General features: G+C 42.7%; 1 long non-coding RNA gene across 1 annotated transcript in view; it reads right to left on the bottom strand.

Annotated features, from left to right (window-relative positions):
* Window positions 1–18,878: 18,878 nt before the first annotated feature.
* Window positions 18,879–23,393, bottom strand: part of LOC307212968 — a 45,615-nt gene continuing 41,100 nt past the window's right edge. The window contains exon 5 of the long non-coding RNA XR_013837303.1: window positions 18,879–18,980. This is a non-coding gene — a long non-coding RNA (uncharacterized lncRNA). The remainder of the gene's footprint in view (window positions 18,981–23,393) is intronic.

Below are 23,393 nucleotides of genomic sequence, written 5' to 3' on the forward strand. Positions count from 1 at the left end.
CTTAGATCGCATCATCATCTTCTTTGGCGATCACTCGTAGTCGAGTAAGATTGTCTTCCATAAACACGGTTTTAACAATGAGTCCGTAGGTGACAGTGGAGGCCAATTTTGGATCCACATGTCCTTCCACAGTGGGGACATTGGTTTCTGGGCAGGAGTTGATCCTGGTGTGGATTTGCCAAGCGTGCCTTCCTCTTAGCACATTTCTCCCTCGCGTCCTGAGTTTGAGTGTTTTCAAAGCCCATGACACCTTTGGTAAAGGCTGTTCTCCAACTGGAGCGCTCGCAGGCCAGTGTTTCCCAGTTGTGTTTATACTACATTGTTTTAGATTTGCCTTGAGACAGTCTTTAAACCTCTTTTGTTGACCACCAGCATTACGCTTTCCATTTTTAAGTTCAGAATAGAGTAGTTTGTTTGGAAGACAAAGGCTATTGAATTGCAAGTCACCATTTTGAAGGGAGTTGCCTTTGGTCTTTTGTTCCCAGCTAGAGTGGGAGTAAGATGTGATAAGGAAGCTCTCCCGGAATACATTACCTCAGGCTGGAATGGGTGAGAGACAGAGTTTTGATCTCAATTCTGTTTAAAGTTATTTCTAAGATGCTGCAGCTGTGCTGGACATGCACTTGACCTTATGGAACTGCCTGGATGTATCATTTACTGTTTTTTGTTCTGTGTTGAGGAAAGTTTTCCAAGTAAAGCTTTGAATCAAACTTACAGGCCTGGTTAATGCTTTACTCCAAAAGGAGTCAGTTTTTATGCATCCAGTTGTTTCAAGCTGCACAATATTAATACCTGCAATAATCTGGTTCACCAGGTGGAATGTAGCTGTGATGTTAGTTTTCCAGCTACAGGATTCCCACTACTTACCAAGTGGCAGAGAGGGAAGGGATGAGCCACTGGCAAGGTCACACTACTCTGCAGGCACATTCTTAGGAGGCCTGGACTGGCTCCACCAATATGGCTGCACAGTGGCAACCTTGTTGCTCCTCCCACCCGGTAAGCTGGCACTGAGGCTGTTCTCTGCTAGGGTAGCTCTGTGAGGTCTGCAGGGAAAACCCCGAGGAGGCAAGCAGCTGGACGAGAGCTGTACTATTATAAGACATTTTATGAGTGGCAGCTTTTATTTCGCTTGGCTACAATCCTTGAGGTGTGATCTTTGTTGAACAAATGCACATGAAGCATTGTTTTATATATATAATAAATTGAGACCTCAAATGTATATTGAGAGCTCTAGTCATCAGAATTTGCATTTTCTAATTGGCAGGCAAGCACTTTGAGACTATAATATAATGCAGGAAGCTTGAACCCTGCTTTTATCTGGAGAGTATTAGAATGGAGAGAATTTCCTCTCAATGGGCCCCATTGTAGTCCTATCAGCACAGCTGTGACCATTTCATTGGGTTTGAATGAAAACCTGGGGAGTAACGATTATGCAAAGCCGGATCAGCTTTAAAAGGCTGTAAAGTTAGATAACAAAATTCTAATGACTGGCTAAACTCTACTTGGGCATTGTTCAGTGGAGAGAGAGAAAGAGGCATTATACTAACCAGTATGATAAACAAGGGGGTGGGACCATATCTTTTTTTTTAATTTTTATTGAGTTTTCACATTTTATAGACACAGACACACACACACAGACAAAGACAACACATATAAAATTTCATATCCTTACTTTCCTAACCCCAGTTCTTGACCTCCCCCCACCCCCCCTTCATACATCCTAATTCAATTAAATTAGCTCAACAAGTTCATATCTCTCATCCTTTACATATTATTATTATATATATATATATATATATATATATATAAATACTTAATTCTTATTACTAGGCCAAATTTTACTTATCCAGTTTTCTTATAAACATTAAATCCTTTTCTAAGGTCGACTCGAATTCCTTCCACGAATTTCCCTTTTATCTTAAAAATAGGTCATAATAATCAAACACAAAGGCCATAAACATATTTTTAAAAATTCTTTCCCCCCCCCGCCCCGGTTTCTGTCCCTTCCCAATGTCCCCATGTCCACAAAAACAGTCTTTAGCCTGGATTCCTCACATCTGAGGCCTTTAAATCTCTGTCAGTCTCTCTCTGCCGATTTTGTTGGTAGCCCTCTTTGTTAATCCTCGGGTCTCGAAGGAGTTCTAGCTCAGTCTCATCAGATTCTCTTCCATCCAAAGTACTTGACACCAACTGCTGCGAAAGGTCAGCCAATCCATACTCAAAGAGGAAGCCCCAATCATATTTCTTATTTCTTTTAAATTCAAATATTCCAAGTGTTCCAGGGGCTTCCTCCCTCCTCTTTCGCATCTCTCGCAGGTTTGTAATCCAAAGGTCTTCTTCTTTGTATTCTGACAATGTAGGCTTCTGGTTGGTACTCTCCATCTGTACTGGCCCTTGTTCCCTCTCCTCCTGTTCCAAAGTTATCTCTTCTAATTCAGCTGCAGATTTTTTCCCGGTCAAGTCCATTGTGCATTCAGCAGAGTCACTTATTTTAGAGTTCAAGGTTATAAGTTGTTTACTCATAGCCGTAGTCTGCTCCTGCAACTTTCCCACAAGAAAAAACATTCTTTCTATCTCTGCCTGTAATTTTCCATCTGCAGCCATTGTAGTGTTTCAATGTTTCCCCTAGGGGGATTCTGGTTACTTAATAGTCTTTTCCCAACAGTCCGTTACTTTGTTATTTCACTGCTTTGTTCCCAACCACTTTAATTCAAATATAACAAATTCAGTCCAAAAAGGTGTTAAATAATAAGATTTTTAACTTTCGCTGTCCGTTTGACAGCTCCTTTGACAGCTGTCAAACTCCTTGTTCCTTTTTCTCCAGCTCACATACAGGACACTCCCGGGTCTGGAGGGGTTTAAACAAAAGCTTCTAAAATTCCACTTTTACTCTCCAGCACAAATCTTCTTCTGTCAAATTCATGAAAATATTATCTTTTCCGATCCTTGCTTTAAATCTTCTGTAAGCAGGGGGGTGCGGACTTCCCTTTAGCACATCCCCCGATCGTACCAAATTCAAAGGTAGAAATTTTAAAGTCCAAATTCCATTCTACTCACGGATTAATTAAAGTCCGAATTTCAGGGAAGAAAGTCAGCGGTCTCCGGCCATGGCTCGCGGCTTCGCTCCACTGCAGTAGCGGTCCACTCACAGCACCACGCCGCTCCCCGTACCCTCTCCGCAGCCTTTAAAAAGGCTCTTCGTGGGTCGGGGGGCGCTTTAGGTGCCCGCCGAGTCACCAAGTCCGCAGGCTTCAGCGCCTGCGGTTTCTGAGGGTCCCCGCGTCGCCGTCGCGGTAGAACCCTTCTCCAGCGGAGCCGATTCCCTCCGGAGCTCGGAGGGAATCCGCCATTAACCAGATCGCGCTAACCCGGAAGTCGGGTGGGACCATATCAAGTAGCCCCACCCCCGGCACTCATGCATAGAGGGCAAGCATTGGTAGAGGGGGAGTGTTTGCATGGGCCAATACTACACTTTGCTCAGATTGTTCAAGCTTTGTTTCACTACCTGCAGATCACGTAGAAGCATCATGTATGCATGAAGGGTTCCTCCCTGGAGATTTTCATGTGTACACATGAATGCCAGGGGGCAGCAGAATTACTCAGGGCATTCAGCCTTATGAGTTCATGATCCCACACATGTTTTTGTCTAGCTGAGGAGCATAAAGCTCAAAGAGCAGGGAGGAATCAGTGAGATGGTATCTTTTATGGCAGTGTTTCCCAACCTTGGGCCTCCAGCTGTTTTTGGACTACTACTCCCACCATCCCTAGCTAGCAAGACCAGTGGTCAGGGATGATGGGAATTGTAGTTCAAAAACAGCTGGAGGCCCAAGGTTGGGAAACACTGTTTTATGGGACCCATCCCTGGTGTAAGAATGCTGTGCTCCCTCGGCCTATAGAGCGAGATGAGCGCGCAACCCCAGAGTTGTCTGCGACTGGACCTAACGGTTAGGGGTACCTTTACCTTTAAGACAAAGCTGTGAAGCACTTAGCCACATTTTTTAAAGTGGCAAATAAATGACAGCCATGCTATTTTCAGTATTTTCTATCTACTAGAAGATGAGTTGTGGCCTTTGAGACTAGCTGGAGTTTCATCAAGGCCAATGGCACCTTGCCCAGATTTTGCATCTTGCTTTAATAAAGGAAGAGGTAATGATGCCGTACTCAAGCTAGGTGATGGTCTCACAGGAAGAGAAGCTGTTTCTTTGCCAGTCAGGGATAGCAGAACCCATTACTTACAGTAATTACGGTATTTGGGACAGTAGCACCAAAAGTGTTATTGCATAAATTGATCCTCCGTTTTACCATTGAATTAAATCTTCAGCCAGATAGGCACAGATGCTCTCACAAAGCACATTTAATGAATACTGAGACTAGACTAAATGATAATAGCTTTTTGGATTTGCTTCCAAAGAAGCCCACTTAGAAGCATTTACTTTACCAATCATACACCAATGTTCTAGCAGTAAACCATATACTCTCAAAGCTAGAGAGCCATTTCCCCCTTGAGTAAATATTGATTTAAGCAGCAAATATGCTGCATTCAATTATGTGCCTCGGATACTTATACAATTGTTTGGTAGCCTGTCCAGTGACAGTGCAATTCTACTCGCCCACTCAGATGTAATGCCTATTGAGTTCACTAATAAGCATGTATAGGATTGCAGCCTAAATAAATACACTGCAAACAAACTGTTAATGACATAGACTGGGTAAATAACTTTTCACTTTCCCCCCTCTATAGTTTGGTCATTTACAGTCCTTTGTTTACTCTGTTAATTAATTTTGGAGTAAATATATTGGGAGATGTTTCTTCTAAGTGCTTTGCATAATCAGGAATCATCTGAAATTGTATCTGACTGAGGTCAGTCAGATTCTTATTTCTGATCTAAGCTTATTTTACCAGGAAATGTGCTTAGGACTAGACCAGTCTGTTAGAGATTAGGTATATGGCTCTTGATTGTCACCATTTTGCAAATCCAGATCTGTAGACCTCCAGGAGAAACTGGGGGGCATAATGTTTAGGGTGTCAGAGCAGTTCTGAGGAGACCATCAGGGTAGAAATCTAGAACTAAAGGAAAAGGGTGGAAGGTCCTTTCCTATCTCCCACTCTTCAGTAGGGAGGGGATGAAAGGCCCAGATTCAAACTCCCACTCAACCATGAAACTCACTGAATGGCCTTGGGTCAGAGTCTTTCTCCCTCAACCTAGTCTACCTCATAAGATTTACATTTATACAGACATATACACAGAAAGATGTGTGTGTTGCCTTGAGGCCCTTGGAAGTCCAAATGTAATATCCTCGAAGAGCTATTTACAGCAAATGTGGACAATACTGAGCTATATAAACAAATGGTTTCACTTGATATTTGCATATTTCTATCTTCTACCTAAAATACACAAACCAGGAAATCCAGGACGCCCCATCATTTCAGGTATTGGCACTATTACAGTGGGTGTCTCCGGTTATATGGACTCTGTTCTGAAACCATATGCCATCAGTGCTCCCAGCTATGTACGTGACACCAAAGATTTTCTGAGGAAAATACAATCTTTAAATAATCTTCCTAACAATACTATACTAGCTACTATGGATGTGGAATCTCTGTATACCAACATCCCACACAACGATAGTTTACAAGCTATAAGGAACACCATTTCAGATAAAACCACAGTGGACTTTGCTACCAAACTCTGCCAATTTGTCCTTACCCACAACAACTTCAAATTCGGTGATGACCTGTTCCTTCAGATCAGCGGCACAGCAATGGGCACCCGCATGGCCCCACAGAATGCCAACATCTTCATGGCAGATTTAGAACAACGTTTCCTAAACTCCTACCCACTCAAACCTCTCTTGTACCTGCGATACATTGACGATATTTTTATCATCTGGACACATGGTCAACAGACCCTGGACACCTTCCACCAGAAATTCAATGATTTTCACCCCACAATCAACCTAACAATGAACCAATCTATGCAAGAAATACATTTTTTGGACACTACTATAAAAATACAGGATGGGCGCATAGACACCACCTTATACCGTAAACCAACTGACCGACAAACATATCTACATGCCTCTAGCTACCATCCCAAACATACCAAACAGTCCATTGTATATAGCCAGGCACTACGTTACAGCCGCATCTGTTCCAATTCTACAGACAGAGACTCTCACCTAAGAGATCTACAGCAAACCTTTTTAGAACTAAAATACCCAGCAGATGAAGTTAGACAACAGATCAACAGAGCCAGACTGATACCCAGAGAGAACTTGCTGCAAGACAGACCCAAAAAAGAAAATAACAGAACACCTCCAGTCATCACATACAGCTCCCAAGTTAAAACAGTACAACGCATCATCAGAGATCTACAACCTCTCCTGGACAATGACAGTTCTCTTTCTCAAGCTCTGGGGGGAAGACCTTTCATTGCCTACAGACAGCCACCCAATCTTAAACAACTCCTAACCCACAATAATACTACTACCAGACTTAACACAGACACTGGCACCAGAGCCTGCAATAAACCCAGATGCCAACTTTGCTGCCACATACACCTGGACAACACCATTACTGGCCCCAACAACATCACACATACCATCTTGGGACTATTTAATTGCTCATCGTCTAACATTGTGTATGCCATCAAATGCCAACAGTGTCCTTCAGCTCTCTATATTGGACAAACAGGCCAAACCTTACGCCAAAGGATAAATGGACATAAATCTGACATCAGGAATCACAAGACAGAGAAACCAGTAGGAGAACACTTCAATCTCCCAGGACATTCTATACAAGATCTCAAAGTAACTGTTCTATTACAAAGGAATTTCAGAAATAGACTGGAAAGAGAAGCTGCTGAATTGCAACTTATTACCAAACTTAAAACCATGGAGAGACCTGGTCTGAACAAAGACATTGGATTCTTATCTCATTATACATGACAAAGCCATTTTTCACCTTCTCACCCCTTGCTTTTTCCTGTAAGACCTATTGCAGTCGTGAAGAGTCGTCAACAGGCTCATCACAGCTATCTGCCAATCACCCATTCCCACCACCCTTCTGAGTAATACCCCTCCCCACCTTCTCACTATATAGAAGGGTCTGGTGACTTCTGTTTCGGTGTATCTGAAGAAGTGTGCATGCACACGAAAGCTCATACCTAGAACTAACTTAGTTGGTCTTTAAGGTGCTACTGGAAGGAATTTTTTTATTTTGTTTTGCATATTTACATAAGTGAAATAATTTATATGACATGGGTAATATTCTGAAGTGTTAATTGGCATGTATGGATTTTAAAGGGCAGTTCCACACTTTATAATGGGGAAAAATTTACTCCAAATAATTACATATTCTAGACTTGATACAAGATGATGATTAGATCAGCAGCAATTGCCTTTTGAGTGTATACTGAGCCACACACAGACTGCACCAGAAACACATGTGCGCTACAAGAATCTGCTATACGTGTGATAAGAAAGTGGCCCTACGGTGCATATAACTTCAGACCTGCCCAGTGGTTCATATTGACAAAGCATATATAACACTAAACAAGACATTGGCAGCTTTGTTCTCCCCGATACCACTGCCATAGGAACATGGACTTTTAAATGTGGACATGGTGAATACGTTAGCCTCTATCAATACTGAGATTATATCACTAGGTACCCTGGAAAGCTAAACACGTCCCAAATTTGACAAATGAACTTGTTGTTTTAGAGAGAGGGGATGTCGATAATCCATCTAGAAGAGAGGTGAAAGAAACGTATCTGTAGGACACACCTTCACAGCCACAGGGGAAATGGAAGCCACAGGCATTACTGAGCATCAGCATCTATTACTGGACCAAGAATCCCTATGTTCGCTTTCCCATAATGCCCATCTACCTGTTGTCTCCGTTAATGTTTCCCCAAACCCTATACCACTAAATTACTAATAGGTTCACCCTTCCCTTCCCTCGGTATTCTTCCCTCCACTCTTCTTTTAATTTGTCACTTATTCTGCCCCCCCCCCCCCGTAAATATGTAAGAACATGCTGCTTTATCACTTAGCTACAGGTATGTATTCCTTCTGTATGCATGAGACTCTGAAAGCTGTTAGTTGAACATAAAACTAGAATCAAGGAAGTGCATGGAAGAATGTAGCTAAACTTGTATCTGCTCCACAGAGGCTCCTTTAATAAGGCCAGTTCAGATGTTAATCAAGAAACATGCCCAAGTTTATCACCATTTACAGGAACAGTGTGTCAAAGACAGGTCACCATATGGACAGTTTTGATGCTTGATGTATTTAAAATTTTAATTTGTAGACCATCTAATTGCTGGAAGATACCCAGTGGATGTCTCTACATCTGCTAGATACATACCACAACATATGGACAGAAGCAGAGATTGGCATGTGATCACATCAACAAAGTTTGGCAGAATAGGATTCAAGGAGAGTCATTTGTTGAAAACATGCCAAGACTATAGCTTTCAAAAAGGTTTAATGCTTTAAAAAGAGGACATTGAATATTAAGCGGTCATTGATCGACAGCAATACACAATCTGGTCACAATTATCATGTGCCACATCATCAAAAGGTCATTTCCCTAGTGGAAACTGTATTTATTGTAAAACTCACAATAAATACAATGTAAGGACCGTTTTAGACTGGTGTATTGTTGTAGATATATTCTGCAACATGCGTTTAACACATTAGTGCATTAGTGCTTCATTTATATTTCTTTATTAGTTCTGTTATGTTACCACAGTATTGCTCTCTGGAGGAGCTACAATGCAACAAAAACGGGACAGACCCTGTCCAAATATTTGTGGTATGAGAAGTCACAGGATTGCAGTGGGAAGTTATGGGATATACACTGATTGGAAATTAAGCAGTATGACAGCTCCAAAACAATTCCAGGTGCAGATAAAATTGAAAGCACAATCACATCTGACTTCCCTGATAGCACAAATAATCATGAATGCACAATAAAATGACATTTGGTGGGGCCCTAAGTTAACATACAAAATGTGTAGTTACCTACAAGAGGCCCCATCAGTATTGGCATTCCACCCGTTCTTAGACACACATGTTTATGTATGCATACCCCTGAACTTGAACTTCCTGATTTAATTGCTCCCTTGTTATAATTGTTGTGCTTTTTACTAGGGAAAATCATTTCAATGATGTAATTCCAGTTCACCACAGATGTCTTTCCTGTTAACAGTTTAACTAATGAAGGTCACTGATATTTTTAGATAAACAGTTCCATGGTTTGTTTCATTTCAAAAAGGTTTTGCTTGGTACCAATGTTCAGTCACATTTTCTTTTACATGTGCAATTCCATCATTAATTAATTATTTCTATCTGAAATAATTTTTGAAACAGGATTTTTTTTTTGATAAGCTGCCGCTGTTTATCCTAGAGTCCCAAATGCACAAGATCATAACCAATCGTCATCCATCATGACAGATAATCCATCATAAAATAAAAGATCTAGAGAAATACAGTACTGCAGAAAAATTAAGTAACCCGTTTCCAAATTTATCACCTTCCCTTTCCAATAAGGACCAAGGGCAAGTTTAAAAAATTGAATAAAATGTTAAAAACAGTATAAAACAAGTTAAAGCACTAGAGATTGTCCCTCCAATTCAGTCTTGTTTCTGACAACTAGGGCTATGTACGCACCATGCATTTAAAGCATAGTTATAGCACAACCCTACCCCCACCCCAAATTCTGAGAACTGACAATTCCCCAGCGCCTTTGACAAACTACAGTTCCCAGATTCTCTTGAGTGGGGACACGCTTTAGATATATGGTGTGTACACAGCCAAGCAAATAGAATGAAATGAACAACTGATCAGTAGTTTCTGACAGATATTTCCCATGGGTACTAGAAATAGTATCATAGCCCCCAGCTGAGCTATGTTCACTATTACTGCCAATCCTTGCAAACATCTTCTTACTTTACAGAGAAGTATTTTCATCTAAATTGCAGACAGAACCAGGGGTGCCAGTGAGAGTTCCAAGCAGGTTTGGAGGGGAGTTTTAACTCTTTCCTCCCCTGCTGTAATCCTGAAGAAATTCCTGCCTCTGAAAGCTGCTACAGTGGTATACCTCGGGTTACATACACTTCAGGTTACATACGCTTCAGGTTACAGACTCCGCTAACCCAGAAATAGTGCTTCAGGTTAAGAACTTTGCTTCAGGATGAGAACAGAAATCGTGCTCCGGCGGCACGGCAGCAACGGGAGGCCCCATTAGCTAAAGTGGTGCTTCAGGTTAAGAACAGTTTCAGGTTAAGAACGGACCTCCGGAACGAATTAAGTACTTAACCCAAGGTACGACTGTACTTGCTTTTAATTACTGGTTTTATTTTTACACAGCTCATTAGCACTATTGAAGCTTTTAATTAACATTGGAAGGACCTTTCCTGAATGGGATATACAATGAGTAAACCTGGTAGGTGAATCTCACACACTGGGAAGGGCATTGTTAGATAAATATAGAAAGATACAAAGTGTTGTGTGGAACCGCCATTTTAATTCCACTTCCAGCTCCTCTCAGAACAGCAATGTTTCAGATAAAGAAGCAAGCAGTGACTGAAGGGAACAGTCAGCTATCTCCTGTCAGAAACAGAAGGTGTTTGGTTCAATTATGGTGGCTCATGTCCAATTTTGTAGAGGGCAGTGCTCTAGTTGGAGGGCTTTTAGAGGATAATCTTCAAACTGAGGTGTCCTCAGTTTGAAGGGCTCTCCTGTCCAAATCTGGCTTAAAGACAAAGAACCATGAGAAGGGAGATCAGGGTCCTTGAAGCTGCCTATCAACAGCAGACTGAGCAGGCACAGACAGGTCACCTTGCCACAGTGGCCTCTAATATGGCGAAAATACATTTCTGCTTAAGAATGCAATCCAAACCTTTGTCCAGCTATGGCAGGGTTTAGCAGATTGGCCACTGCTGCATCCACTCCATTTGTGCTGGTCTGGGTGAAAGATTGTGTGAGTGTTGGGGGTTATGCCAGATTCCAAACATGTTGCCATCACATGAAGGCAGCAGGGCTGGCTCAGAATCGAGTAGATCCGGAGCCGGCTCATTTCCACTCCCTTCTCCACCCCATTTCAGGGGTTTCTTGTGGCCGCTATCATTGGGGATATTGCTGACTAGCTTCTATTTGCCATTTGCGTATTCAGACCCAGAAACCTCCCTCCTAAATAAATTCATGCTTGACTCAAATTTTGGTTTTGGTTTTTGGCAGAATTTAGGCCACAACTTTATTGATTACAGAAAGTGACTGGTTGCATAGGCTCTGGTTCGACTAGCTCCCTGCCATGCAGGTAGCGCTGACCCAGGGTTCCAGCATAGGTCAGCCAAGGGTGAACACCTGGATAAGCAGAAAGCCAGGGACAGGCTTTCTCTGCCACCAAAATGTCCCCCTGGACTCAGGCACGGGCACAACCCCCTCACAGGGGTTGACCAAATCATCGAGTCCCTGGATTCCTTTAATGGAATACCCTTCACATAGGGATGGTGAGAGTGTTCTCCCATCCCTATCACCTGAACCAGAGCCTATCCGCAACCTTACAAGTTGTGTCGATTTGCTACGTGGCAGGCAAAACCCAAACGGCAACAGCCAATCACCAAGTGAGGAAAATTCCTGCTGTGCCCCTGTCCCAACGACACACAATGGCATAGCTAGGTCAAGTGCAACAAGCCCTAAAAGTAGGGTGAGGTGGGCGGGTGTTCCGAATGCACGCACCAAAAGAGGAAGATCTGGGTCACGTGCATGGGTATAAATAGGTCCCTCGAACCGTTTGGACTGCATCCCATTGGCCAGATTGCACCCGGCTTCGAGGGACCTACCACTCAGGTGTTGTGGCTAACCAATTGTACCCACCCACAACACAGGGTGTCGGTTGTCCAGGTCTCACCGCAATACGTGCCCCCATTAAGGGAGGACCCAATTTGGGCAGACTCTCCTCTTGTGGAGGCAGGCAGGGCAGGGTGGAGGAACATCGTGTGTCGTCTGTCGTTGGGATAGGGACACGGCAGGAATTTTCCCCACCTGGCTGATTGGTTGTTGCCATTTGGGTTTTGCCTGACCTAAACCCAGCTTTGCCACTGAGACAGAGATGCAGCGTCACCTGAGGCTCCCTTGTAGCTCATGGAGCAGACTCCCTTGCTAGGCTCTTCTACATTTGGCTAGCTTCCCCTCACTGCTAATGCTGCCAATGAGATCAAGGGGTGTGACTCAAACACTAGAGTTTGAAGCTGAAAGGGGATGGATTTCATATAATCAGAAAATCATGGAATTGTAGAGTTGGAAGGAACCACAAGGGTCAACTCCCTGCAATGCAGGAAAATTTTTGCCCAATGTGGGGCTGGAACCAACAGCCCTGAGATTAAGAGTCTCATGGCGTACCAAGTGAGCTAGATGGGCTTCCTCTGCCTTCATATGATCAACACTACAAGAAGTTGGAGGAAGCCTGTTTCAAAGGATACGCCTGCTATGTGCATACAGTGGCATCCATTTCCATGAAAGCAACACAAGCAGAAAGAGATCTGCAGATCTGAGTATTTCTAAGCTGCATGAGGATACCTGCATTTTTCAGCTGCATTGGTCCACCTGGGATCAAAAGTCACTTGACAATGAACCCCAGTTAACACCACAGAAATCCAGTTTTCAGCATAGATTCCAGTGAGCACCTGAAAGCAATGCTCTCTGATGCCCCAAGTTTGATATTTCACAAAGTAGTCCCATGAAAAATTAAATAGCCACATTATTTGTTATTCTCCTAGTCATTTGGTCTCTCTCTCCCTCTCTCTCTCTCTCTCCCTCCCTCCCACCCTCTCTCTCTCTTTCTCTCTCTCTCTCTTTCTGTATGTATTTAAATTCAGGTAGGTAGCCATGCTGGTCTGATGCAGTAGAAATAAATAAAAAGAATAAAAAAATTGTCCAGTAGAACCTTAGAGACCAACTAAGTTTGTTCTTGGTATGAGCTTCAGATATCTATCTGAAGACGTGTGCATGCACACAAAAGCCCAAGAACAAGCTAAGTTGGTCTCTAAGGTGCTACTGGACAATTTTTTATATTTTTATATATTTCTATGTATTTAAAGATTGTCATCATCTGAGCCATGAACTGGAAAAAAACATTGAGCTGAAGTGATTGATTCCCTAAAGCAACAAACCATCAAACTGGAAAGCCCCAACAACTCTTGAGATGAAACTGGGATTATAAATTACTTAGTGAGTACAAATACAAAAAAATCCTGCTCGAGTACGTGGAGAAGCAGCATACAGAAACAGAGGTTTAGGTTGCAATCCTATGCAAACCTCCTTGGGGAGTTTCATTGAACTCAGTGAGACTTGCTTCAAAGTGGACATGTCTAGAGGTTCAGGTGTAATTATACAAATCTGCAACAAACAGTTCCATCTCTGTCCAGGTGCTTTTCTGAACCTGGTGGTTCTGGGCCTAGTTCACGTGTAGGATAGCCAAGCAAATATTCTTTTAGTGACCTCAGCTTTAAAAGTGTCACACCAGCAAACTGGGACCTGAAATACTGGGACCTGAAAAGCCAACAAGGTTCAATTTTGTCCAAAACAGACCTGCTGCTTCATTCCCTCCCTCCCTCGACTCTTTCTATGACCCAGTTCCATCTTGCCTTTCCCTGGGTTCTGCTCTCTAACGACCTACCAGATTCTGCCAATCTTCATCAGCCACACACCAGCTTCCATCTGGGCTCTCTTGCTGCATCACTCAGGAGCCAAACGTTGGTTTCCTAAAAAATCAAAGTCAACCCAATTTATGCATGCTCCCTCTGGGGATGGGTGAATCTGTCAATTTCAGTTTCTCTGTTTCATTCTTCCAATCTTAAGTTCCAGTCTCCACATTTCCACATCAGTTTGGTGTGTTTTTTTAAAGTCCTAATTAAAAAACAATCACCAGCATTTGAGTGTCGGTTTCTCCTAACAGACACATTTTTACATGCAATATTGTCTAAAATACACATTTTTCTTGCAAAGACATTTACCCGGCTATGATTACTCTAATACCTGGATTTTTTTCTGCACATCTTACCCTATTATTTGCATTTTTGCACACATTACTTGGCTGGAGAACTGCAGTGCAAAATTTGAAAAAGTATGAATTTCAAATAATGGCTGTGTTTCAGTTTGTATTTTAGAAAGTGTGGATTAGATCGGCCCACCTTTAAATGCCAGCTGAATCGAGCTTCTCCCCCATTCCTAGCCGCCACTCATGCAAGTCACTAAGGGCCAAAGAAAGGTTTTCCTTAATAGAAAACACACAGCTATGTGTCTTGTTTTTCTGTAAACAATTACAAGTACTTGTGAGCTCAATTCCTTCAGGGAATCTGTAGGGAATCTGCAGAAAGAAAAACATTCGAAGTAAAGTGAAGAAAGAAGCAGACTTTCACAGCATGATGCATGCATCTGCATCAATTAACTAACTTCAGTGGTGAGCTTAGTCCGCCGTTCATTACAATCACCTCACAACGTCTGTAGCCTCTTGGGTTGTGGTGGTAGCTGTGGAGAAGAATGAGAGGGGTCGTTTGAAATCTTTCTTTTTAAAAATGTGAATGGGAGAATGTTCTTTGAAAGTTTGGGGATATTTTGAAGCTGTTACAGTTTCACTCAGTTGCCATCAACACCCACAAGATTCTCGAGATTCAATAGCAAAGAGAGCAGACTGTGTACCATCTGCTACAACATTGCCAAAATTAAATTACAGGCTCTGTTCATGGTTTGTGTGTTGGGGGGAGCTCTCAAAATACTTTTAATGTGATTGTCAAGCCGATGGGGCTGTGCAGTTTCATGGAATCAATAGGAACGGGGACACGTGCCACTGATGGAAAAAAGAAAGAAAACTCTATTGAAACAATAATACTATATTTAACAGATGCCATTCAGCAGAGCTCAAGACTCTTCCTTCCTTTCTCTCCACCCCTCCCCATGACATTTGAAGCAATCCAGAAGTTATCTAGTATGCTTCAGTTTTGCTTAGGAATGTCTCATAGATTCATAAAGAAATGTCCTATTACTTACCATAAGCGACTGATGAAGGCAACCCTAGATATTACATGTAACATTGGACTAATATAGGGTTGACATATTTCAAAAAGTAAAAACCAGGACGCCTCAAAAGATGCTGAGTTATTTTTAGGAAAAACCTGTTTTTCCAGCTTTTTTTTAAAGGGAACCACTGGAATTGTTGATCCTTTCCCCCCATTTTTTTACAAAAACGCCACCACCCCCGCCACAATTTTTCAATTGACTTGCCTGAGACAAGACAAAGCGCCGCCTTTCAGAAATTCCCTCCAGACATCAATTCCACTTTTGAAATCCTGGTAATGGCCAGGAAAATGTATGGCAGCCCTAGACTAATAGCACTTTCAAAGAAAAAGGATAAGCTTCTTCTGGTGGCACAGTTGCCCTGCGCAGAACTGGCAGAATTGAACTCTGACCATCAGTTGCTGTTACCCACCCATTGGAGTGATACCAGCTGATTGTAGGCTACATTAGACCCACCTGACAGGCCACAGGTTCTTGAACCTATGGTCTACAGTGACTGGGAGAAACTCTCAAGGACATTCCCAGAAAGACCTACCTGGAGATGCCAGGGATTAAAGCAAAAACCTTTGGCAGGCAAAGCAGATTCTCGCCTGCTGACCTCCAACCCTTCCCTACAGCTTAGCCCGGTGAGGACTGTCCCTCTGAATGTCCTTTGGGCCACCATCCCCCCCCCCCCCGAGCCATCTATATGTGGGCAAGCCTGCCTTGCCTACAAGGATGTGCAGGGTTGCTAACCAAGTGGCAGTCCCATGGGCACAGCGCCCCCCATTGTCCTGCCCATCCTCCAAGATCTCACAGCTGCTGAAGGTGTTGCAGCTTTTGTTTTATTGGCTCCACAGATAGATTGACATGGGAGTCTTGTTGCTGCCTGTCTCTTTATTAAACATGCCATTTTAATAAGCCTAGGAAAAAATAATTGCTATCAAAGTATACAAGCATGGGCATTCCACAAGTGGGGGGGGGGGCACAAAGTAGAACCTCTCTCTGAGAAAGTTTAGACCAGTTTTCCTGTTTCTGTGGGCACATTAGAAACTCTGTGATCAGGAAAGTTTGAGTTTTTCTGCCCTGTCTCCAAAGGAAGAGGTGGGAAGCTGCATGGAAGAAATGCAATAATCCTACTTTGAGGCATGGTTTCCACTTCCCTGTGGAGCCCTGCCCCTACTCCCTTCTTAACCTGCGTAGGTCATTGCAGTCATTATTGTCCTATAAAATTTTTCGTGCGGTGGCTGCCTGTTTCTTAACTACAATGGCATATTTTGGGAACTGGCACTCCAATGTGCATATGCCTTCTTCCTTTCTCACTCACAGTTGGGTTAATATGAACACAATATTCGACTTAAGGCCTTTGGGTCTCCTTTCCTGTTGGACAGGGATGGAGACCCTTTAGCCCTCCAGTTACAACTCTCTGTCATCCCTGGCCGTTGGACATCCTGTCAGGGGCTGATGAGAGTTGGAGTCCAACCACATCTGCAGGGCCACAGGTTCCCCAATCTGGGTGCAGGAACGGAAGGGGGAGTTCTGTTTACCATCCATAGCACAAGAACCCCACAGAAATGCAGAAAAGTGCGGAGGCCAGTTCTTTGCAGAAGCTGTTTTCTTTTACCGTAGGCACGTTTCCAGCATCGTCTTTTGATGAAGAGAATGAATAACAGCCTGTTCTTTCATGTCTTTTCTTTGATCACATGCCAATTTCCATTATGATAATAGGGGAACCATCTCTCTTCTGCAGAGCAAATGACAGGATAGAGGAAAGGGGGAGGGGACAGGCAGCCCAAGAGGCACTTGAGCAACAAGACAGAGTCTACTTTGATATGGAGTCTGGTTGACCATTTTAGCATGCATTGGCAGCTAATGTGTTTTCAGAATTTCCTTAACTCTTGAGAGGAATATATACAAGGACCATGCTACTTTAGGCTAAGAGTTTTTATTCCAGGGTAGTTTGATCATTTGTATGAACTCCTGAGCCCATACTGGGCATTCATCTCTAATATGCAGAGGAAGAAATGGTACTATGCTCACTACCCTACTCCCCATCCTCATCTCTCTGGCCTCACTGACTGCAGCCTCAGACCTTCACATGTAGCTTCCATTGAGAAAACGGTATGACAAACCTGTTCAGTGTACCTGTTCATATATCTGACTTTGTGTACATGTGCTGGAAGGCTATGCTTGGTTTAGGAAATTAGTGTAGTGTCTTAGTAGTTAAAAGACTAAGCTGAGAATTGAAAAGTATTTGTTTTAAATCCCACTGATGACGACAGTTCAATGGATGGTGTTAGACAAGTCGCTGTCATAGTCTCCTTCTGCAATTGGTCCCTGTAACAGTGAACTCAGTTGCTGAATGCCAACAGAGCCAAAATAGTGCCACTGAAAAAACAAGAGGGACTGAGAGAGGTCACAGGGTGCTCAAGAGAACCCTGAGATTGCCAGTGTAAAATAAAAATTTAAAAAACCAACAACTAAGAGGACCAAAGGTCAATGAGGATTCAGCATATTTAGGAGTTGAGTACAAAACTGTGTGTAGGGATAGTAGGTGGAATGACCTGTTTGAGTGCCTTACATCTTGCGTGCCAAGGCCCGATGACCCAAAGTTCCCTAGTGGATAATAAACACACACGCACACGAGTATTTAGGTTTATGGGTTCAAATAGGCCACAACTTTATTGGATACAGATGTAAGTGGTTTGGCTTAGGCATTGGGTGAAGCCAGGCTATATTTTGACTCTGCCTCTCTGCAGGGAGTCCATCTAAGGGTAAACCACTGATAGGGTGAGCCCTATGACATCAAATAGGGGCACTCCGTGGGGTCCCCGTTGGGGTCATGGCATAGCCCTAGCCCACGTCTGAGCATCAGACAGAATCCACACTCCTGGATCCCTTTAACAGGATACCCTTAATGAGGAGGAGCAGGCAGAGGCTACAACCTCCCCTTCATACAAACAAAGGCTTACCCAATGCCTAACCACTGAGAGGAGGGCTCTCCGGCCACACTGTGGTTTATATTTCCCTTGGCCACACCTCCCACTGGCACTGATTGGACAATGGAACCATCCCTGAGTGGGGCTCCACCCAGCACCAGCAACGCCGCCCACCAGAAAAGGTGAGCAGGCTTACAGTATCCTGAGAATTGAAACAAAGCCATTTTACAAAATTCACACTTCTCTGAACTTCATGATGCAGTTCTCTCATCAACCAGTGTTTGCAAAAAAATCACATATTAGGGGAAAGTGTGCATAAAAATGCACATACTAGTGAAAATAGCATTAAAAGGCATTCTATTAAAGAAAATGGCTTGCAAAAACATTACTTAAAACTGCATTTAAGAGGTTTAATTAGAAGAAATTCGCACTAAGATGCTGGTGATTTTTTGTAAATAGCTGCAGAAATGTGGAGAACTGGATATAAGAGTGGAAAAATGAGACCATAAGAGAACCAAAATGGATAGGTCCCTCCACCCCAAGTCATAAGAAGTGCAGAATTGTCTATATACATGCTAAATATTATAACTGACCTTGGGTTTCCAAGTGAACTTTCCACATGTGCAAACAAAACCATCACATAATTTGATGTGATGTATGCACAAATTTCATGCAAAACCCTACATGTGAATTACTGTGGTGTAAATTTTAACATGTGAAGCAACCATTGGCTGATATTGTTACGTACATTTCTCCAGTTGTCTAACTGTCCCTGGTTATTTCTATTAAAATGCACATAAACCTTTCATAATACTGTACAACTTTGTCTGAATTTCTTCTTTATTGTGGTTGGCAAAGTATAGGCTTTTATTACCATATTCTCCCCTGTCCTGGGAATAAACGCTGCTTATTTTGTGCTCTCTTGTATTAATGCAGATTCCCATTATTTCCATGGAGACTTGGCAGGTGTTTGTTTTTACCTAAGAGAGAAAAGAAGAAAGCCACAGGCAGACCTTATTCGTGTTCATGCTGTTCCACAAAGGACAGGAGGGAATTCTGTGCACTTTCAAGTTGAAGACTCAAAAGTAACAAAAAAACAGATTTTCTTTTCCAGCAATAAGATTAGAAGTGAGTATTGTTGGGCAGAGCAAAAACATTTGTTTTAAAAGCAGTTTTGCATTCAGGCTCCATGTGCCAGGCTTGGCAACTGGCAATCTATCATATTTTGAGGCTTTTAGAGAAATGTCCTTTTCTATTCTGGCAGACTAAGCTCTGATTTGTCTAAATCCTGCTGAAAAGTGTTTTTTAAACTGGTGAAACGCCCACAGCTGATACCACCTTTGCTGAAGCAAAACTCAGAGCAATGCTCAGAATAATAAAGCTTCCATTCAGTCATTATATCCCTCCATAAAAAAATCAATCTTTATGTGACAGTTGTACACACAGAAAGAATAGTTTTATTATTTTCGAAGTAGTAGCAGGCAATGTTTCATCATAGCATCTATCTTCCAACTTGTTTATCTAGCTTATTACTTCCTAGTTTCTGTGCTCTCTTGTATTAATGCAGATTCTCATTACCGTAGATTCCGGCGTATTAGGCAACTGGACGTATTAGACGACCCCCCAAATTGGCAGCTGCAATTTGGGGGTTCATCTTATAAGCCCAGTTGCCTAATAAGCTGGGCAGCTCCATGCCGGGAGAAAGCCGCAAGGCGTGGAGTGGAGCCCGAAGCAGCAGTGGGCGGGCTCCGCAGTGGGCAGCTCTCTCCCAGCACGGAGCAGAGCCCACCGCTGCTGCAGTGGGGGGTGGATACCCGGCGTATAAGATAACCCCCGACTTTTTATCCTCTTTTCCGGGGTTAAAAAATTGTCTTATACGCCGGAATTTACGGTATTTCCAATTTTACAAGCATTGGCAAGATTTGGGGATGCAGCAGTTGCCCAAGTTTGTCTTTTCTTTGGAAGGAGGTCACTGGAAGTTTACAGTGTAACTGTAGTATTTTAGTTAATTTGCAAATAAACTGATTGCTTCTAAGTGAAGGCACAGCTTATACTCTTCAGTAGACCACCAGAGGATGTAGCCAGCATCCCAGAATGCTTTTATCTCACAGAATCCATACTAAGCTCTCTCTCGCTCTGACAGACTATAATCAGGGGTCAGCAAACTTTTTCAGCAGGGGGCCAGTCCACTGTCCCTCAGACCTTGTGGGGGGCCGGACTATATTTTTTGGGGGGGGAAATGAACAAATTCCTATGCCCCACAAATAACCCAGAGATGCATTTTAAATAAAAGCACACATTCTACTCATGTAAAAACATGCTGATTCCTGGACAGTCTGCGGACCAGTTTTAGAAGGCGATTGGGCCGGATCCAGCCCTCGGGCCTTAGTCTGCCTACCCATGGACAAGATGTTAGTTTAGCTCCATAAGTGCACCCTCAAGTTTAGGGTGTTGTTGTTTATGCAAATTATCGGTGCTACCCCAACCCCATGCATATTGGGATTCTAGCATGGAGGGAGGTAATAAATCTAAGGAGGCAATCATATAAATTAGTATATGTAAGTTTTATGTGAAACTGTGCTTTCTATTGTGCTTTTTGCAGTAATGCAACCCTGTCCACAACACAAATATCTGTGTCTTTCTCTCAGGTATGCATACACACAGACACAGACACACACCCACACACTAGGAGGATTGAATTGATACACTGTATGTGTGCATTTTGTGAAGAGGGAAGATGCTGATTCCATGCTATCTGTACACTGGCCAGAAAGCATTGGAAATACGGGTTTTTATTAATTCATCATACGTGCCTGAATAATCAAGGCATATACAGCAGCCACTGCTAATTAAAGGAAGCTGTTAAATTTCAATACTGGGCAGGAAAGAAGTTACTTATTAAAGGTCGCATAAAAGAGCTATCAGAAGCATAAAGTAAAAAATAATAAAATCCAGATCAAATGGCCAATACTGAATCAAATTAATTATCTGAAAACACTTGGTGTTTACAGAATTTAGGGAATTTACATTTCTGATTTCATAACTAAGGAGTAAGAAAATAATGTCTCCAGGCAGCCCTCCATTTAAGTACCAATATTCCATTGGTCATGTTTGTGATAATTTTAGGTCAGGGATATACATCCACAAACTAACATATGTACAAACATGATAGTTTCAAAAACTTTAGCTTCAAAATCCCTGACAATTATATTAAGACATAAAGATAGCGTAAATGAAATTAAAGTATATGGTACAATTTGTTTTTGATATGTATTAATAAAATAAAAAATTGAGGGTGGGGGAGAAAGGCAAATCACACTTCGATCTAGCTAGAGAAAACATTAGGACTGAGTCATGAGAAGGGAATGATTTTTTAAAAAGGATTTTATTTGCACTTTTCATAGGTAAAGGTAAAGGTACCCCTGCCCGTACGGGCCAGTGTTGACAGACTCTGGGGTTGTGCGCCCATCTCACTTAAGAGGCCAGGGGCCAGCGCTGTCCGGAGACACTTCCGGGTCACGTGGCCAGCGTGACATCGCTGCTCTGGCGAGCCAGAGCCGCACACGGAAACACCGTTTACCTTCCCGCTGGTAAGCGGTCCCTATTTATCTACTTGCACCTGGAGGTGCTTTCGAACTGCTAGGTTGGCAGGCTTTTTATGCACTTTTCATAATACATTGCAATAACATACAAACTAATCTGAGAAAAAAGAAAAATGCAAAGTCCTCTCTCTCAGGTAGATCTTTACCCTTGTCCCACACAGAAAGAAGTGAACCTTCCCAGCTCTCACCTGGGATCTCCAAGGAGAAGATTTGTGTTATGTGCTGAGGTTCTCACCCTGGGCCAGCAGGGGGATACTGTAGATAGTTTTCACTCAGGCCCACATATGCAAATAAGGGATTGAAAGTGACGTTCAGTGATTGGATAGTTACAGGAATTTGTTACAGTTGTGTTGTAGTGGAGCTCTATATAAGCAGGCTGGCTGAACCCTTCAGTTCAGTTCAGTTCTGGCCTGTGAATAAACAAGAGCTGTTTGAAGAATCGCTGTGTCGTCTTATATGTTCACCCACAACTTAACAATTTGAAAGCTGAGTTAGAACCAAAAGGAGTTAAAAGGAGCAAGGAAAAACAAAATATTTCAATAACTGGGGGGAGGGGGAGGGGAAGGACATGCCAGCATTGGATGGGTAATACATTTCAAAGGGCACTGTTGGTAAATATATGTACTGAATCATACATGATAAGTGAAGGTATATGAAGGAAAACAATAGCATGGGGAAGCTTAATATCTGTATAATTTTAGATTATGATTAAAATGTCTTAATGGCAAATGTAAAGGTAAAGGTACCCCTGCCCGTACGGGCCAGTCTTGACAGACTCTGGGGTTGTGCGCCCATCTCACTTAAGAGGCCAAGGGCCAGCGCTGTCCGGAGACACTTCCGGGTCACGTGGCCAGCGTGACATCGCTGCTCTGGCCAGAGCCAGAGCCGCACACGGAAACGCCGTTTACCTTCCCGCTGGTAAGCGGTCCCTATTTATCTACTTGCACCCGGAGGTGCTTTCGAACTGCTAGGTTGGCAGGCACTGGGACCGAGCAGCGGGAGCGCACCCCGCCGCAGGGATTCGAACCGCCGACCTTTCGATCGGCAAGTCCTAGGCGCTGAGGCTTTAACCCACAGCGCCACCTGCATCCCACAATGGCAAATGTATCTCTCTTAATATGAATGGCTTACATCATTCAGTCATGAGGAACAAGATCTCCTGGCAGATAAAAAGACAAGAAGTGGTGTATATCCAGAGTAAATACACATAGCATAGAAAGACAGTCATTTATTGAGAAGATTCATAAAAGTCAGCTATAACATTCATGTGCATATAATAAAACCAAAGGAGTTGCTATTGTGGTCTTGCGGGAGCAGGATATGGGAATGTAAAGATCAATACAGAAAGATTGAAGGAAGATATTTGACAAAAGAAAGGATCACTGGACTCTTGGGGCTATTTCAGACTGTGTTTTATTTCAGGTGTATTCTGACCCATATTCTTGACACAATAATAGTGCATTAGTGGTAGATTTATTTTGCTTTTATTAGTTTTTCTGTGATGCTGCCCCAATGCCTCCACATTATTGCCCTACGGGGGGTGTGGGCCAATGATGCAAGAAAAGTGGGACAAAAATAAACCAGAACGTTTGTGGTATAAAAAGTTACAGGTTACAGCAGAAAGGATATTGCCTTATTAAAAATGAAACGGTGTGACCTGCGTCAAAAGAACCAAACAGTATTGACACTACAAAAAAAAAAAAAAATTCCTTCCAGTAGCACCTTAAAGACCAACTAAGTTAGTTCTAGGTATGAGCTTTCGTGTGCATGCACACTTCTTCAGATACACTG

The sequence above is a fragment of the Podarcis cretensis genome (assembly GCF_951804945.1).
Source record: "Podarcis cretensis genome assembly, chromosome: 3".
Lineage (NCBI taxonomy): Eukaryota > Metazoa > Chordata > Lepidosauria > Squamata > Lacertidae > Podarcis > Podarcis cretensis.